The sequence below is a fragment of the Oreochromis niloticus genome, linkage group LG16, assembly GCF_001858045.2.
Source record: "Oreochromis niloticus isolate F11D_XX linkage group LG16, O_niloticus_UMD_NMBU, whole genome shotgun sequence".
Classification (NCBI taxonomy): Eukaryota; Metazoa; Chordata; class Actinopteri; order Cichliformes; family Cichlidae; genus Oreochromis; species Oreochromis niloticus.
Genome location: NC_031987.2, coordinates 18,417,318 through 18,437,129, shown reverse-complemented (window position 1 = coordinate 18,437,129; position 19,812 = coordinate 18,417,318). Strand labels below are relative to the sequence as shown.

The 19,812-nt window shown below is 40.7% G+C and overlaps 1 long non-coding RNA gene across 1 annotated transcript; it reads left to right on the top strand.

Moving 5' to 3' along the window:
- Positions 1-966: 966 nt before the first annotated feature.
- On the top strand, positions 967-17,071 carry LOC112844169 (uncharacterized). Its single transcript, XR_003216812.1, has 5 exons — positions 967-1,078; positions 11,751-11,844; positions 15,143-15,201; positions 15,342-15,393; positions 16,358-17,071. It is a non-coding gene; the product is annotated as an uncharacterized LOC112844169 (long non-coding RNA).
- Positions 17,072-19,812: the final 2,741 nt, after the last annotated feature.

Below are 19,812 nucleotides of genomic sequence, written 5' to 3'. Positions count from 1 at the left end.
AGAAACATCTGTGCCGAATACGGCCTGGAAGTCCCGAGGTCAAAATGGGAGACGACCCCAAGGGTGGTGGAGAATGACCGAGCTAAGATCCTGTGGGACTTCCAGATACAGACGGATAAAACGGTGGTGGCTGACGAACCGGACATAGTGGTGGTAGACAAACAGGAGAAGACGGCCGTAGTGATCGATGTAGCGGTTCCCAATGACAGCAACATCAGGAAGAAGGAACACGAGAAACTCCAGAAATACCAAGGGCTCAGAGACGAGCTCGAGAAGATGTGGAGGGTGAAGGTAACGGTGGTCCCCGTGGTAATCGGAGCACTATATACATACATACATACATACATACATATATATATATATATATATATATATATATATATATATATATATATATATATATATATATATATGTATATATATATATAGTTAAATATGAATCGTGATTGTTATTGATAAAATGAACAAATCCTTGGACACCACAGTAGCTGCTTTCACCCAGCCTGGCTAGACTAGTCTGTAGGTAAAATTACACAGTATTACACCAGGTGTTCACATACACACATTGTCAGCAGCAGAACAAGTCAAATACAATTACGGTAGTTTCTGGCAGCAGTGTGGATAAAAAAAAAAATCCTCCTGTGTCTCAATGAAGGACAGCTGTGCACACTCGTTCTTCAATGCAGGCAGCAGAACTCTTTTTTTCTGGGATCTTCATTAAAAGTAATTGTAGTAGGCTTCATGCATTTGTGTTGCATTCATCTCTTCTCTTCTCTCTGTCTGTCTTTGTCTTTCTTTCTCTTCTTGATTATGTGGGTGTTGCCCAACATGCAAACACAGATGAATGTCATGCATTATTCATTGGTTCATGCCCGTCTCTCTCTTATGCACACACACACACACACACACACACACACACACATACACAAAGTGAGGCACACACAGGCGAGATATTCTCAGGGAATAGCTCATGAAGGCAGGAGCATCAAGGTGAGCTCGGGAAATCATTGGACTTTACGCCCCAAAACACCAACGACATTACACAACAACACACGCGTTTCATCATCATCCCTCGCAGGTACAGACTTGTCCTTTTTCTTTTCTTTTTTTTTTTTTGCTGTTGGGTAACAGCAACAAAGGCAGATGCTATCTATCAACTCCAGGCTACAAAACATTATTTGCTCGTCATGGTCACATTTACTGGAGCATTTGCTTTGCAGAGCAAGGTAACTCATTCACACCGCACAACCCATGTAAAACTGACATGACTCATGGCTGGAAGAGAAAGCATGTGGGCAATAAAGGCTTTTGGAGGCAGAGTTAATACAGCACCAGATTACTGAATCACATCATTATCCAAGCTGGTAACAAAGGAGCAGCACTCCATGCAAAATGTTATTAATTTTTATAGACACTGAGGATCATCCTGAGAGCTGCATTCACATGTATCATTTACCTTTACTCTATATTGTGTTTACTACCTACATTCAGTATAAACCAAGCAATAAATTGTATGTACACTGCAGGTTATTCTTCAGAGTTGTTGGAGAAGTAGCAGTCAGATTTAGGATTTCTAATAATATCTGAATGTCTCACAACGAACAACTCATTCTAATATTAACATATTGGGCATTGAATGCATTTAACACTGTTTTACTTTTTATGAAAAGGTGCTAACACATGTTAAAACAATAATTATGGGATTAATATGTGCTTACCAGAGCAGCACTTCTACCTTCAGGCTATTAGTCTGCTGCTGGTCATCTAAACCATAATTGTTACTGTTCTCTTGCATATTTTAACAGGTTTTTAGAGGCCTTTTTTAACAGATGAAAAGAATAAAGTAATTCTTACAAATATCTAAGAAATAAAATTGCAGCACTCAGTGTTAACTGGCTGAACACTTTGGTAGAGGTATGGGAATTGTGTGTAATTATCTCTATGGAACAATGGTGGGCATTAGAGTAATGTCGCCTACCCTTGACAGCAGTTTCATTGGTAAATTGGTCAAATTGGTTTCAAATAATCCTGTGTTAAATAAAGGGTCTGCACATGAAAGTGGTTTAAGGGGTTAATTTGACAGCAGGAACATTAAGTACTAATTATGTCATAGCAAGCTGGCATGTAATTGGTGAGTGTGAAATGGCGATTACTTCTGTCTCAAACAGCATGCTTTCAGGTCGGTATCTTTATTTTGCCGCATGTTTAATACCTGTTTGTATTATAAGGGCGGTGCAACCAATTCTGGCATTCATTGCCTGTGATTTCTTTTTCCAGTCAAATTTTCAGTCCATCAAAGTACTAAGAGACACAATGGCTGGGAATCAAACCCACTGCATTTAAAAGATCCCATGTAGCCACTGAGAAAAGCATATTAGCATATTTGCCACTGCCATGCTGTATGTAACGTGCAATAAGGGATGATATTTTGATGAGTGGTTTAATTAATTTTTTAATTAATTAAGCTTTATTTCTTTATTTTCAACTTATATAATGTGAGTTAGCGACAATATAATCTTAAGGCATTTTTTTTTATTCTATGTGAAAGGCAATATTAAAAAGGGAACTCCAACAATCCAAGTATGAGGTTTGGATCACTGGGGTTGTGGTGTGGAGGAAGAGTTCCCCGGCAGAAACAGCCATCAAAGACCTACGTCCGATTAAAAACAGCAACCTGCATGTGACCAAGATAAACTGGTTGTATGGGAGTAAATGTGTTGAACTTTTTGCTGTTAGTAGTAGACTAAGTAGCAGCTGTGTTGACTGACTGGTCAGCACAACAATTGAACCATGTTCGGTCTCTAGGTGATTGGATTGCATATGGTTGTGCTTTGGTCTATAACCACTGTTTTCCCTACTGTGTCTGTAGCTTAATACAACTGGTTGGGTGGTGAAGAGAAACAAAAGGCAGAGGAGCACAGAAAGATAACAAGTTAAAATGCAAACTGTGTGAGAGAGAAAGCAAAACTGAATGACATTCAGTAGTGGCATCTGATAACTGAGGAGTGGAAAACAGGAGAAGTGTTCAGTGCTTCCTGGGAGGTCCACCTGCAGCCTAAGCCTATAGCAGCAAATTAAAGGGTGCTTCAGGGCCATCTAATCCAGGACTAGCTATAAACCTTGTCAACAATGAACGTTTTAAGCCTGAGGTGGCTCAAGTTATCAAAACCAATGCTAGCAAGTGTTTTAGAGAGGTGCATGGCTCAGACACAGATACCCGCTAATTAGTGCTTAGTATAAATACAAGTGTTTCACTACTGAAGAAGACTTTGCAGATGGGCTGTTGCTTCAGCATTTGATAATTGCATTAAAATGATCCAGCAACACAAATAAAACAAAATCATGCCTACTATATCTTATAGCAGAATGTATATATATATATATATATATATATATATATATATATATATATGTGTGTGTGTGTGTGTGTGTGTGTGTGTGTGTATATATATATATATATATATATATATATATATATATATATATATATATATATATATATATATATATGTACCACCGTACATACCACCACGGTATGTACCACCGGCAGATAGAGGAGGTGGCTGATATCCAGAAATCCCACCAGTGGCTGGACAAAGCTGGACTGAAAGACAGCACAGAGGCACTAATCATGGCAGCACAAGAACAAGCTCTGAGTACAAGATCCATAGAGGCTGGGGTCTATCACACCAGGCAAGACCCCAGGTGCAGGCTGTGTAAAGATGCCCCAGAGACAATCCAGCACATAACAGCAGGGTGCAAGATGCTAGCAGGCAAGGCATACATGGAACGCCATAACCAAGTGGCCGGCATAGTGTACAGGAACATCTGTGCCGAGTATAACCTGGAAGTCCCAAGGTCAAAATGGGAGATGCCCCCAAGGGTGATGGAGAATGACCGAGCTAAGATCCTGTGGGACTTCCAGATGCAGACGGACAAAATGGTGGTGGCTAACCAACCGGACATAGTGGTGGTAGACAAACAGAAGAAGACGGCCGTAGTGATCGATGTAGCGGTTCCGAATGACAGCAACATCAAGAAGAAGGAACACGAGAAGCTGGAGAAATACCAAGGGCTCAGAGAAGAGCTCGAGAGGATGTGGAGGGTGAAGGTAACGGTGGTCCCCGTGGTAATCGGAGCACTAGGTGCGGTGACTCCCAAGCTAGGCGAGTGGCTCCAGCAGATCCCGGGAACAACATCGGAGATCTCTGTCCAGAAGAGCGCAGTCCTGTGAACAGCTACGATACTGCGCAGGACCCTCAAGCTCCCAGGCCTCTGGTAGAGGACCCGAGCTTGAAGGATAAACCGCCCGCAGGGGCGCGCTGGGTGTTATATATATATATATATATATCAGATTTTACTCATGATTATTTCTGCTGTAAAGTTTGGCAGTTTACAATATAATGGACTGAATAGGGATTTTTGTCAGCCTCAAGTGCACATTTGACGAATTGCAGTTGTTTTGGGACTTCAGCAGTGGTTCTTTTTTTCAGCCCTGGAGGTTGCTCTTGATCAAACACTTCTCTCCTGAAATGAAAGAAGACTAAAGCCAGCAGGCAGTTAGCTTAGCTTAGCATAAACATTGAATAAGAAAAAGCCTGGCTCCATCCAAAAGGTAATAAAAATCAACCTACCAGCACGCTGAGCAGAGTAAGTAACAGATGATTTAATCCTCCAAACAAACAAGCCATAATGTGCTAGCTAATTAGTGAACTTTTGCTGAGCTGTTTCTCCCTGCTTCTTGTTGATATATTAAGAAACGCAAACTGCTTGCTGCCTGTAGCTTCATGTTTAGCATGCAAAGATGAGAGCAGCATCAATCCATTATCTCTGCAATAAAGGAAAATGAATACTGACTTAAACACACTGTCACCTTAATAGCTTGACAATTTATCACTGAGCTACTAGGTTGCATCAATTATCCACTCCCTCATGCTAACGGACAATGAGTAAGTGACAACAAGACTACAAATGGAAGAGGTTATGTGTCAATTGTAACAGCTGACACACAACTTCCTGCACCTACAACCAATTCTGAGTCACCAGTTGACGTATCTATATACTCCACCCAGCCAACCAACAAGCTGGAACCACCTGCCTTTAGCACTATGGCTATTCTTATGCCTTTCTTGTACCATAGATAAAGCAAATAACCAAAAACTATTTTGCAAGAGTGCCCTGGGCCCAGATGGCAGCATTAACCAAGCAGGTTTTTCAGGGGGAAACTTAATAGTAACCAGCTTTCAGTAATGGATTCACTTATCCGGGAAAGCCTCTGCCTGAGTTTCCTTGAACCTAAAACCACAAAAGTTACAAATTTTGCAAGGGCATGGCTGTGCCAGCCAGAAAACAATGTGACATCATCATCAGTGGTGAAATCTGACTTGGTAGACTGATGACAGTGCCATGGTCTCACTGTAGTATCTATCTGTCCGTATATCTGTATATATATTCTTTTGGTTGAGTTCATCTGAATCTGTGAACTGATACTTAATCAAACCAGTCACAGGGGAGTTAAACATTTGCAGATAAGGATTTCTGAGTTGGCCGTGTTTGGTTTTTGGCAGAGGTAAAGCCCAGGGCTTCTTAAATGGTCAGCTCAGTTCGATCTTATCTGTGCTGCCTGCCAAGCAGAAGAAACATGAGCTGCCTGCCTACCTCAGGCTGAGTCATGCACTTCACTCTCTTAAACAAACACACTTGCATATTTATCTGCACGGACACTCATGGTGCGCAGACGTTTAGGGATACACGTACATCAGCTGTGAAAACCACAACAAAATTCTGATGCAAGCATTATCTCATGCTAATCACTTGCACACAAAAATGCCTTCCCGATCATGCCTTCGGGCCTGCTCTCCTTTTTCCTTGCTCCAGCATCGATTAGTCACGTTCATATGTGCTTTTCATGTCCCTCCACAGCCGTAAACGGATTCACACAATGTTGTATTTTTGCTCCCGGTGAAATACTGTTCTGCAGGGGGAGAAAGGGTGCAAAAATACGAACATGTAACCATCGTGTGCAGACCCACAAACAGTCATGCATGGCTACATGCAGGCTCATTCAAGTATGTGTTGACTGTGCTCAAAATCTGATCTTGCCCAAACACACCTCAAAACTCAAAGCCTTCTTACTGTTAGCACTTGTGCAACGAGGACTCTTAATCCGATGAAACATAGCATAAAACACTTTGCACGCCTTGACATTTTCTATTTGCAACTCGATTTGTTAGCCCTTTGCACCGAATGTGTTATTTCAAAGAAAATAATGACAGTTTATACTAGTTAAAGGTAATTATAGGTTAGGATTAAATAAGCAAATATGATTCTAAATCAGCATGAGCAAAACATGATATTAGTTTAAGCATATTAAATGTTCCTGGGGATGTTAGTTCAAGGACTTGCAAATGCTACAGGAAGTTCAGATGAGTAATTAATCAGATTGTCATTGAAAAGATTTGGCTTGGATTGCACAAGTGATAAGCATTAGTTGCAACAATCAATGGAGGATTAAGACTAAAATCCCCTTTCCCTTTCAGCTTTTGTCTGAGGTAATGACCGTAGATTTACTTAATCCCTGTGGCAACAACAAACTTACAAACAGGCTCTCAACCTTTGTAAAAACTGAAAAAATAAAGTGTCAAAAAAAATCAAGAACTGGGCATTATTCAGCTCGTGGCTCATACGTGCATGCTTTACTGTAAGCATACGGCACACACGAAGCAAAGAAAAATGCTCCAGCCAAAGTATCTGAATCCAGGACCCTCGGGATTCTGTATATCTCGTCTCTTCTACATTCTTCAAATGACTGAGTATGAAAGAGGCAGAGAGAGAGGGAGGGAAGAGTGAGAGAATTAGTTTTCCTCCTTTTGAACCAGGCAGGGCTGTTAGCAAAAAGGTTTTAATTGATTTTGAAGTAGTAGCTGTTGGGAATGCCTCTCACCGTTTAAAACATGCTTGACACACAGAAATCAAAACAGCCTATTACCACATCAAAGGGGCGACCACCCTTGTGCCATTCGTGGAAAGTGAGCAGCCAATTTTGATGACATGGACCATTTAAAAATTTTAATTTATAAACTTCCCTTTAGCTTCGTTAGGGTCATTTTATTAACTATGCTCATAATATCCAAAAGCCATTATCTTTTAGAGAGGGATTGTTGTTATGTTCAATATGGATATTATTGCAGAATGTGGGGAGAAAAACAAACAAATTCTTTCCCAACAGAATGATTGAATTTTGTTAGTAAAGTATTGGAGTCTTTAAAAAAAAATCCTGGTAGGTGTTTATCGGAGTGATATGTTGCTCACTGTACAGGTTCAGTCGTGTGTTTTCTGCAGCTCTGATATCAGACTGTCTCCAGCACAGCGTGAGGCTGAGCTCTGGGATAAGGAAGCTGCTTACCAACAGAAATACCAATTACTGCACACTGCATCATGACGCCTAATGGGCCTGCTGTGGTGGAGAGATGCTCAGGATGAAAGGCTTCTAAGTTCTTTTGCAGTGAAACCTGTATCCCAGCCCTCACCAAGTTGTTTAAAGACCACTGGCATTATGGTTTTGAACAACCTAATGTTCATGCTGGGTTGATTTATTTGTATATGTATATTTATGGCACGTTGTTCAGCATGAATACAACCCTAATATACTGCAGATGCTTCATTTAAACAACAGAATTTGCTGTTAGACAAGGATTTAAACTTGGATGAGCTTTGTCGGTTTAATACTTTCACCCAGAAAAGCGAGGCTAAGCGTGACAAACATGCTATGGGGCCATATCTCCTGTTTGAGATTTGCCAGGCGTAAGCTGTTTATGTTAGCTGTGTCTGTGCAAGATTTCGCTATTTCCACTGTACACAGGTTATCAAATATATCCACAGCTGTAAAGCAAAGTAAAAATGTGATTATATCCATGCACTCTCCCTACAGTCAACAACACAAATCATAAATTCAGGTGCATGGGTTATCCCACATCTTTACCACATTTAGATTCATTTTCTTTGCTGTTTAGCACACAGTTTAGCACAAATAATTTAGATTTATTTGTTTGATTCTACTGACATCACAAGCAACTTCATTAGATATGGATGTTTAAATTAATATTAATGCAAATGTCTAATCAACCAATCACATGGCAGCAACTCAGAGCATTCAAACATGTAGACATGTCGACCTGCTGAAGTTCAAACCGAGCAAAAGAGTAGAGAAAAAAGATGATTTAAGGGACTTTGAATGTGACATGGTTCTTGGTGCTAAACAGACTAATCTGATTGCTTCAGAAGCTGCTGATCTACTGGGATTTCCCCACATGAAGCTCTCTAGGGTTATATCCAGTAAGCGATGGTTCTCTGGGTGAAAATGCCTTGTTGATGGAGAACGATGGACAGACTGCTTTGAGCTAATATGAATGCTACAGTAGCTCAAATAACAACTCGTTAAAACTGAAGTAGAATAAAGCAGAAAAACTTCTCAGAACAAACAATATGTCTAACTTTGAAGCAGATGGGAAGACATCACCTGGTGTCAGTCCTCCCAGTAAAGAACTGGAAACCAAATTCACACGGGGTCAGTAAAATGGGACAACATAAAATTGGGAAAACACTGCCTGGTCTGATGAGTCTCAGTGTCCCTGTGACATTCAGACATTCATAGTGTTAGAATTTTGTATAAACAATATGAAAGCACGAATCCATCCTGCCTGGGATCAGGCTGCTGTTGATCGAAGGCAGAAATGGTGCGGGGGATATTTTCTTGGAATACTTTAGGCCTGTTAAAAATACAGAAGTGTACCAAAGAACTTTGTTGTTCACTTCTTAGCTGTAGTAATGGTTTGATTCAATAGTATTTATGAATTGGCTGGTTTGGTTAGTTTACTTCAAGTTTGAGTTATTGTTTTGTTAGCAGTATTTCCAGGTAGCATTCAGAGTAGTTTACCCATTTTAAAAGCTCAGCTTCTTCTTGAAGTTGCTTATTTTTATTCCCGGGCATTCTCTTTTTACATTCCTCTCATGCCCTTGAGGTTGTGGGGTAAAATAAAAACCCTCTTAGGCAAGCTGTAAATAACTAACTAGTCAACATATTCACCATATTAAATTCTAATTAAGAGAAAAGAAAGGATGAGAACATTTATTCTTGTCTAAATTGTTCAGGACATGTGTCTAAGGAATTAAACTTTGCTTAGAAATTCACCCTGAATGAGAGAGTAGAAACTGCTGCTGAAATGCTCTCTGTGGGCTAAACTGTCAAGCTGCTACACTCTTGGCCACATCCCAATCAGTAATGTTTTCAATTAGCAGCAAAAAGAAAATCAACTGCATTTACATCTCTAATTGCAGTTTGCTTACAGATGCAAAGCGATTCAAACTTTCCCTGCACTGCCAACCTTCCTCCCTGTGTGAATCAGCATGGATTATAATGACAATAAAGAGAGAAAATATAGATCTATAGAATTTATAGATGAGATAATATGACATTCACATTTTTACCTAGCTGATAATGAAGGAATGTATTCCAAACAAGCAACAAAGGTATCATGGGATCTTTTGTTAGCTCCATTAGGACTTTGAGCAATCCTGTTCCATATACTAGGAAATATGATATACCTACATGTGGACTTGGACCAGATCATGTCTCTGCCCTAAAGCCCTACTGTGCTGCTCTTTAAGACTTTTACAATGTTTGACAGGACTGCATGCTTCATTGTCACATCAATCCGCTGCTCAAAATGTGAGCGCAAGTGAAAGAGACAGTTACAGAAATATTAAAAGATATAATGGTTTATATTTCTCCATTTATTTGACCAGTAGTCCAGGGTATAAACAAAGGAATCACAGGAATCATAGATGAGATAAATCTAAGATAAATGTCAGTTATAAATTACTGTTTAATTTACTTTATGATTTGTTTTCTTCACAGTTACCCTTAATATTCTCAAGGAGTGGGTTACCATAGTAGCCACTGGGTGATTTAAAATGGGGGATGGTAATCAGATCCTCCATCACAGAAGAGATGATCATGCATACTGAATATCAAAGGAATATAGTGTATACACTTTATAAGGAAAAACCCTATAAATGCTGAGTAAATTTATGTGCATATGTATGAATGCATGTTACCTTTTATGGCCATGTGAATGCGACACTGCATACGTGAGTTTCATAAGTAAGTGCACATTTTGGATATTTGCATGTGGTTGCTGATGTATACAAATATGTGTTGTAAGATGCCAGCCCCTCCATGGAACAGCACTGTTTGTCAGCTAATTAGCAACATGAGTTAGTGCTACAGCAGTTGGGGGAGTGCCTCACATGCAGAGAAAGGCTGATGGGAGCTGATGGGCGCAGCAGAGCATCATTTCTGGTGACTTGGGAGGAGGGTGGGGGGGTAATGCTTCTAAACCACTGCTAATGAAGACATCAGCTTGTTGGCACAGCCATCTTAGTCACAGGCGAGGCAGCCGTCAAAACTGGCATTATGGCGTAAATAAATTGCTCAGACAGCGCAGAATCGTCAGACATTCAACATGCCAGTGAGGAGAACAGAGACATTTGTGCCTCTGAGCACACAATTATCCCACTCCAGTAGGGGTGTCGGTGTCCTGATGGCAGTGCACAGCTACTCAAATGTTCAAAACTAAAGTAAAGAAAAAAGTAAATACAATCAGATTGGCTCTGTTTGCTCGGTGGATCCGTCTGATTTGAGCTTTGAGCCGATTTGTGTCATCTCAGTCTTTGCTGCATATTTTGGATACACAAGCAAATACAATAATCCACAAAGACTGGAATAGAGTGGCTCATAAGCAGCAAGGGCGACTGAAAGTTTCTATTATGTTTTTAAGTTTCAGGTGGCTGTTGTTATGCTTATCTCTTTGAATTATTATGACAATTTAGAGAGTACGGGAAACAGTTCTTGCATCTCTTAAATGTGAGTTTCAGTTTGATGTAGGTTCACATAATGGTGAAAAAATAATTATGTATTCCTGAAGGAAAAAAATAGGGTTTGAAATTATAAATAAGAAGGACGTAAAGAAATATATTCGGTAAAAGGGAGCTATATTAAGTTGCATGGAGCAGCAGACAGGTTTCACACATAATTTGTGGTGGAAGGTGGCAAACAGACACCACGGGTTCCTCAGCCAGATTTTCCTAGCAGCTAACGCCAAAAACGGTGGTAGCAATCTCATTCTCATTCCTCTAAGAAAATTTGTAGCTAAAGCATGTAGTCGAAGTCAAACTGACCATGACATTTCTCGCCTTGCTACCTTTCAGGGAAACATTTTGGATGCGAGACCCTGTTGGACACTGGTTATGAGGAAAGCCTGAGTGCCAGAGGGTGATGTATCGGCTGATTAGCAGCTTGGAAGGCCGCTGCTGATAGGCTTCCCTGATAGCTGCATTTGTTGCCCTGCTCTGAGATACCAGCGAACAAATGTTTTGGAGGCAGCTGACATTTTTCTCGGCTCTCATCCTTTATAGCTAAGAGGCCTTTTCTCTGTAGCACTGCTGTCAGTATTGAAATCAGATAAACTGTAAACAGACAGTGTTGAACCAGCTTAGCCGCTTTCCCATTTTCTCACCGCAGAGAGTTCTCATTCAATAACTTCAGTCAGAATCCAATTGTGTGCCATTATGTTGGCTTTTGCTAAATGTTTAGAATTTGCTAAGAGTTTTGCTGCCTTTTCTTTAAATTTCCCTGATCTTTTTACACCTTTCTAATCAGTTGAATTTATTTATATATCGCTTGTTTGCAGCGGTCATCTCGAGGTGCTTTAGATTGGCTTCTATATTCTGAAGATCTAAAAGTTTCTGGAGAAGAGGACCCAAGCGTAGGAGGACGAGGAAGTGGTGAGTAAAATCCTAGATGTAAATTAGACAGTCAGTAGGACAACCAGTTCCAGCAAGAAGCAGGCAAAGTGCATCGTCGAGGCAAAAGGTCATACACCGGGAGAACTCCACTAAGAACACAAGGATATAAAAATACACAAGAAAAATCTGAACTGTGAGAAAAATAAAAGAAATGCAAAGAAGGAATCTGGCTAAAAATCTCAATTAATCAAAGTCTCCTTAGTTAATCAGACTTTTGTTAGCAACATGTATCAAATCTGACATATACCACTGATTATAACTTAGTACACTGCCCAAAATATTAAGAGAACAGTCGAGCATCACTACGTAGCACAAATCCAGTAAAACTTCAAATATATCACTCTCCTGCATGTTTTTGGCCAAGCTGTCAGAAACAGACTCCATGATGGTGGCACGAGCTCACGACGTCTTTTCTGTGCTCTCAGTCCAGCACTGTGCAGCTTGACTGGCATTTGCCAGCGAACACCAGAACTGGCTGGGCTGCCACTGGCACCTTGTTCTCTTCACAGATGAGAGCAGGTTCACACTGAACACATGTGACAGATGTGGAAAAAATCTGGAGATGCCGTGGTATCGCTACATGAGTAGCCTGTTGGAGGACCTTTTTTGGCTTTCGCAGCGCTCCTCCTGTTCCTCCTCACACAAAGGAGCAGATACTGCTGCTGGATCATCGACCTTGTCCAGCTCTCCGTGTGTAGTGGCATATGTCCTGGTGTCCCTGCTAAGACTGTGCTAGGATACACAGCAAACCCTCTTGAGACAACAGGTCTGGATGTGCCATCCCGGAGGAACTGTGCGACTTGTATGACCTGCAGGTGCTATCTCATGTTACCAGTAGGGACAAAAATAGCAGCAAAAAGAAAAACGAGAAAAATCAGTTAGGATAGGAAGAGAACAATGGTCTGTGGCTACCACCTGCAAAACCACTTCCTTTTTTGGGGATTGTCTTGTTCTTGCTTCTACAATAAACCTGTCGCCACTTTTATTTGCACCTAAGCAGCTGAAATGGATTCACAATGGTTTACGCTCCCTAACGGGAGAGACGAATATCTCTGAAATTTAACTGACTTTGTGTTCACGATCGCGTGTCCCTTAATGTTTTTTTAAGCAGTGTATTTTCTAGCACGAATGCTGATAGTCACAATAACAACCAAGAGTAGCTGCAAGGCTCGCACCAGAGGAAAAGCCCCAGCAGTCCTATAAAGACACAACGACAGGGCAAGCGTTATCATTTTATCAGCTCTGGAGGGTATGTAGCATATAATCCCCCCAAAAGCAAATCTATTTCTTGTTTGTCAGTGGGAAGGGAATGTCTGATTAAGTGAAGTGGTCTGTAGAGAATAGGCGAGATGGAATGATAAAGAACAAAAATGCTCTATCAAGAGTCAGTTAGGATTCATTGTTTTATTCATGCGCCAACAGCATGACAAAGGAAGCAATAACAAAAATAAATATATAAAAAAAATGTGCCAAGAAAAAAAATGCAAACTCAAGTTCATTTTGACACATGAATCAATGCTTCGTGGTGCAGTTATAATGAAATTTGAATTTGCTGGATGTGGTTTTTTTCTTCGTTCTTGTTTTTATATCTACTGTCAGGGGAGGCAAAGCTATTTCTAACATGATTAAAGGTTTTAGTGACAGCACATGCACATACATGTAGACAGGCAAACATGACAGACACACGCTGGTAAGTTATACTATAATAACAGGAGGCACACAGATAAAGCAGCTTTGGGGTATTCATTCATGCAGTTCTAGTATGTGAGAGTAAAGCTGTGAAATAAAAAAAAGAAAAAAAAAGTGAGTTCTGGGTTTGTTGAGAGCTCCCTTGACAGGGAGCAGAACAGGCTATTACTTCATATTGCACCATTTAAGCTGTTTTTATTTTGGACTCTCCAGCTCCTTCTACCAGCCGGCACAGTCTCTGGGGATAATAATCAGGCCTCAACAAGAAAAAGCAGACAGCTCTTAACAGTTTAGAGAGTTGTATATAGTTTGTGTGCCCACATATCTGTGTGTTGTGCGGTGGGCCTGGATAAATGAGGTAATACTCTGTGTGCTTTTGTGAAAAGACCTGTCAGTCACGCTCTGTTAGCAAGTACTTTCCTAAATGCTGTTTCAGGAGACAATGTACAGCTTGAAGTGGCATTACATCCTTAGACCCATAAGGGATTTTCACACATGAACTCCAGACCATGTCGGTAGAAAGAGGTCATTTTTCAAATGTCTATCCCTGTTTCTCATGTAGCTGACAGTGTGAGACACTCTGCTTCAGATGCATTCTCACCATTTGGTTTAGGCGAGGGTGCTGCTTGGGTAAAGTATGCTGGAGGCTTGACATAGAAAAAGCACTCAGTCTGTATGAATACACAGAACTATTACCTTCACAGTTTTTACAATGGAGCAGGGAGCTGACAGGTTAAAGACTGCTCAATGCCAGTTCCAACTGAATCTTTTGCATTCACTCATGCATGTCCGCTGGGTAGGGTCTAAAAAAGTTCAGGGCTATAGTGCATGTGTGAAAACAGCTATAGAGACTATATGTCTCTCTGCCTTCATGCTTTCTTGCAACTTTGCAGACAGTTTTCCTCTATTCTCTCATATACACAGACAGAAAACTTGCACACAAAGCTCCCAGCACCAAGAGACCTCAAATCAACAAGTGAAAGGAGAGAAAGTACTTGACAGTTTTCAAAGTCTTGCATTTTCAGATTGGGTGCTACAATGACAAGCTGGCCAGCACTTCACTTCTATGGTAACGGGATGACTGCTGTGGATCTCTGTCATTCTGGGTGACAATAGCTCCCTCTGGTGCTGACGAATAAGACTGTGAGAGAAAGAGAAAGAGAGAGGGAGGGAAAAGTGTCTGCAAGTGAGAGGGAGAGAAAGGGAGAGGGAGAAAGCTTTTGGTTCAGACCGGGAACAGAAGGCAGCTCTGTCAGGCTGTGTCCTCTTCTTGTGAGAAAAGGGAATATCAAAGGCAAGACAGGAGTCATGAGGGAGTAGAGTGGAGTTGGGGGTATAAGCAAAGAGATTCAGCGAGATGAGGTGAAAGGAGGCAGTGCTTCAGAGAAGACTTTCAGAGTCGATGAGAGGCGTTACGTAATTTGTGCAGATGGCAGTTTGAGTGTCTCTCTCTCTCCTCCCTATGTTATATCCCCACCTCTGCCAGGACACATTATCCTCTCATTCAGGAGGGTGTTTTAGGTCTAACTTTGATCATTTGTGCTGTTTACGGTGTGTGTGTGTGTGCATGCGTATGTGCATTGGATAGGACACAAATGAACTTACGGAAATACCACATCATACACAACTACTGGGAGCCTGGTTCAGGTGAGGAAATCTAATGTCAACTCCCATTCGTGTTGTTTTAGCAGATAAAATATGAATATATTACCTCACTTTCTAACTGTTAGTGAATTAGCATGCAAGACACTTGTATTTAGCATTAATGTGAATGTCTTTTCTTGCAGGTTTCGGGTTTTGACCTGGAATCTTCATCTGTCAGATAGGCAGGCTGTTAAGGTCATTATTTTGAAACTGATGGTAGCACTAGAGACAAAAAATCCAACATAGCATCCAGATTAAAAGTCAGGGGCTCAGCACAGCAATTAGTGTTCTGTGCACATCATGATTATGTGTTGCACATTTTATGACAACGTTGTGGAGATGTTTCGCCAGAGAAGAGGTCAAAGGATCAGCAAAGTAAAAGTGAAAATAAGAGTTTTGGGGATTTATCAGCATTTATTTTGCCACTGTGCCATTCACATGCATTGATAAACTACACAGGCACAGTACACAACTGTCTTTTCATTGTTTATGTATGTAGGTAAGCACAGAGGTGTTGTTTTTGTAAGAGGAGTGCTCTTTTGATTTCTTTTCCCCAAAACACGTATTTATTGCAGCACCAGACACCGTATACCCAATGCTGTTGTTTTATCACTATTACTGTCTGCTATTACTATCTATCACTATTACTATTGCTATTATAATTTACATTTATGTGGGAAACCTTTCAAAGCAACGTTGGTGCTGTTCCTGTATTTAGAGAAGTTGTAATAGAAAAATGGTTGCACTTATGTCATAAATCAAGTGCTTTCATGTCACACAAAAGGCCAGAGCATCAATCTGATGTCAAATTAGATCTGGAATGAGACTGCAGCAATAACGATAACCAGCTCAATGTATTCAGCTACATGCAAGCAAAAAGTTCAAGTTCAGAAAAGTGAGGGATTGTACTGTGAATGTGTTTTAGTAAATCCAGGCTTTTACTTTACACTGCATGCAGCAGCACTAATATGAAAGAAAAAATGGATGTAATGACTGTTTAATATGCTAATGTTTGAGACTTTATTAAGGCAAAGAGCATGAAGAGGGAGCTCTAATGGCTGCCGCTCTGGATGTGATTTTGCCTCTGCTAGTCTTTGCTGCATAGTTACAAGCATTGATTTGCCTCCCAAATTCAGTGTTTCTTTGTTTGCACTGACAGGCATTGCCATGGAAACACAAGGGAGTGAAATTACAGTAAAGTTAAGAGGGAAGCTGTACCAAGGAGCCCAGTCCACCACTCTGTGAAGTGCTGGTAAAATTCAAGACCAAAGGCAGCACAACATCATCTCTCTGGGGCTGAGAGAACTACAGTCTGCCATAAAGTTCCTGAGTGTTCTTTTAGTCTCTCACATCTTTCAGAGAAACACTGCAAGTTTTACCCCAACTTGTACACAATCACCACACAAGAGCCTTCCTCAGCATGACAGTAATCAGATGTCTGCAGTTGTTTCCTCTAAAGTAAAAGCAATAAGTAGATTCTATTTCAGTCTCTAAAACAGATGGGGTGTTAAAGATTTATGGGGCTGATGAAGGAAAAAAATGAGTCAGGAAAAGGGAGGAGAGAAAGAAGGAGAGTGTGAGACAGATGGAGGAAAAGCATCAAAATTTTGATTGGATTTATTCAGTTTTGCAAGTCCAGAGATTCGGATCCACACTAGCATTTATAGGCAAATATATACAGTGCATTGCAGTCTGTGAGTATTTGCAGAGCAACACATTTTTATTTTGGCACATTGGTTTACCACAGTGCTGACTTTATTCTTTAAAATTATTCCCAGCTGCACTGAAAACATGTAGAGCTATTCCATGAACTGCTATGAACAGATACACTGAAACAAGAGTGATTTAATTGGAAAATGTGAGTTAAAAGAAGGTAAAGTACAACTATTAAAATCTTTTGCATACATTGCATCACATAGAAAGAAGGTCTCTGCTGTTCAGTCGTCTCCACCTTGATTGGTGTTCAAAGGGAGCGATTCACCCCAGCGAGATGGAGTTGACTTCTTTCCTTCTGAGCCTTTACGTCTGCACATCTTGAGCATCAGTAGCAATATGGCCACGACTATGAAGATGAGAACTGTAATAGTTATTTTATAGGTACTTATGTTGCATTCAGAGATGTGATTAGCAAAGAAGAAGACAAGGAAAGGTATTTCCACATGATCTTCTTTTGATATTTTCTGAAAGAAATGACATTGTATTAAGGTACATTAATGATAATTGCCTTAAGACATGCCTACCATCTGTGAGAACACTGACATTCAAATTCCCTGACTTTTCCACTGCAACTTTTCTCCACCCATGAGACAGAAATACAGACCACTATTTTCAGGACCAGGGTTCAAGAAGGTGAGGCTGAATTGGCTGGGGTCAGGGTGGTCGTATCTCCAAACCTCCCCAAGTCTCGCACCCAGTCTCCCCAAACCTGTCTTGTAGAGTTGTGTTCCTGTAAACTGTGAATATGGGGCACTGTTTAGTTTATGATTTTTTCTGCCAAAACCATGTGACCTGGAACTTGGATTCACGGCTGGGTTGTTGGTTGATGTCACAGGGGATGATGAAATGTTGCTTTCTTGTTCCTCTGCTTTATCCCTGCTTCCTCCTTTGGAATAGAGAGACTGTTTTCTTTGAATAAGCACAAGGGTAAAACTTTAGTTTAACAGACCTTTAATAACAGACCAGTCAGTGAAACTTAATGAAATTCTGGGTTATACTGGCAGACAAAAGAGAAAGGAGATAAAAGAGAATTCAGGAGGACTTGTAAACAACCAAACTGAGGAAAAAACACTGTAACAATAGGCAGGACACATGCAGCTTGCACACAGGATAGAGACAGAATAAGAAATGACTCCATCAACATCAAAAAGAGAGATGGTGCAGACATCAGCTGTGCCCAGAAGATGACCAAGAGAGGTGGCATATTTTGCTGGGTTTTGGGAAATATGCTTGTTTCTTTCTTACAAGGAGTTAAATCAGATGATCAGTGCAACTCTCAATGCTATGCAACAGAAACAAAGCTGCAGCAAGAAGATATTAGATTAACTGTAGCTTCTTATGCTCATTTTCAGCTCCATGTTTATTAACTGATTGTATAAAATAGCTTTGCATGCTTCACAATGCAAAAATGTATCCTTTTTTAACTCAAAATGGGTACTTCTTTAACTTCATGTGCCTGAATCTGTTTTAGCAGAGACACATCGTACCTATAGAAATCACAGCCAGGCACAAACTACCAATGTAACAGTGAGTCTTGCTATTGGGTTTCTGCCCAGACACGGCTACATGGGACATTTTGACCTCATCAAGCTCTAAGGTCAGCTGCTGGACGCATCACCCTCACTTTGCGACTCATGAGCTCCTTTGCTATCTCTGTAACACCCTCCCGACTTATACTGATGATCTTGGTGAACAAGGCCATTGGTGTTGGTTTGTGTTGCCAGGTGACAGAGAGCTGACCTTGAACCCCATCCACTTTACTGGAGAGATGCAGCCCGCCCCCTTCAGTGACATTTACAGCCTGCTGCATTTTTAGTGTCAGCATGAGGAGATGAGGTACCAGACAAATAGTATGACTGTGTTTGAGAAGTTACTCATGAAAAAGTAATTTTACTAACAGAAAACAAAATAAATAAGCAAAGTAACGCTTTGTGTAAGTCTTAATAACAACAGATAAAATTAACAATGTAAAAAGTACACTGAATTAAACCCTGAATAACTGAATGTGCATGTGTTAATTCTGACCCGGTGTGAACTGGAGTCTTTGGCTTCTCCCTCAATAAAAGCATCATCTTGGCCTCTCTCTTGAGGCCAGACTGTACAGGTATATTCTCCCTGGTCCTCAGTTCTCACTGGCTTTAAGATGAGACGGTAATCTCTGTTTCCAGTCCAGGCAGCTCTGAGCTCTCCATTTTTCTGACGAACACTGTACTCCGGCGCCACAGTGAACACACCTGTGGGACCAATGGGAGCCAGCTCCACACTTTCATTCAGCCATGCTTCAGAGAAGAATCTTTTCTCCACATTCTGTGTGTTTATGTCACAGGACAGCAACAGCTCCTGCCCCTCCTGCAGCGCTGCTGGCTGTGCTGAGATTTCCACTGTCAGAGACGGAGACGATGGCTCCACCACCTCTACTCAAGATAAAAATGAAAACAGTGAGACATCCACACAGGTGTCTATAGGATAAGTAAACATTAATGTGCTGACCAATATCAAGATGTGTTATTAATATAGCACGACTGAGTAAAATCAATGAAATGCTTCTTACCTGTGGCTTTTAAATTTTTTTTATTAAGGAAACTGTGGTTTACCATCATGAAGAAGTGGCTGAGGCAGTGTGAACACATCTTAACCATTTTCTTTTGGAGTGTGGCTCCAAGGCTCAGTCTTACTGTTTAAAGAAGAGGATAATCCTACAGTAGACTCAGAAAACATGGTGTTAAATTAATAAAATGTTCATGATTATCTTCTCTCAATGCAAGTAATAAGAGCGTGTTGGCATGATTCACTTTATTTTCCGTCATGCAGGAAACAGTTTTCCCCAAAGATAGCAAACACTTATTGCTACTTTTTCATAACACGTGATTCATGAAAATAATTTGGAGTTAATTTGCG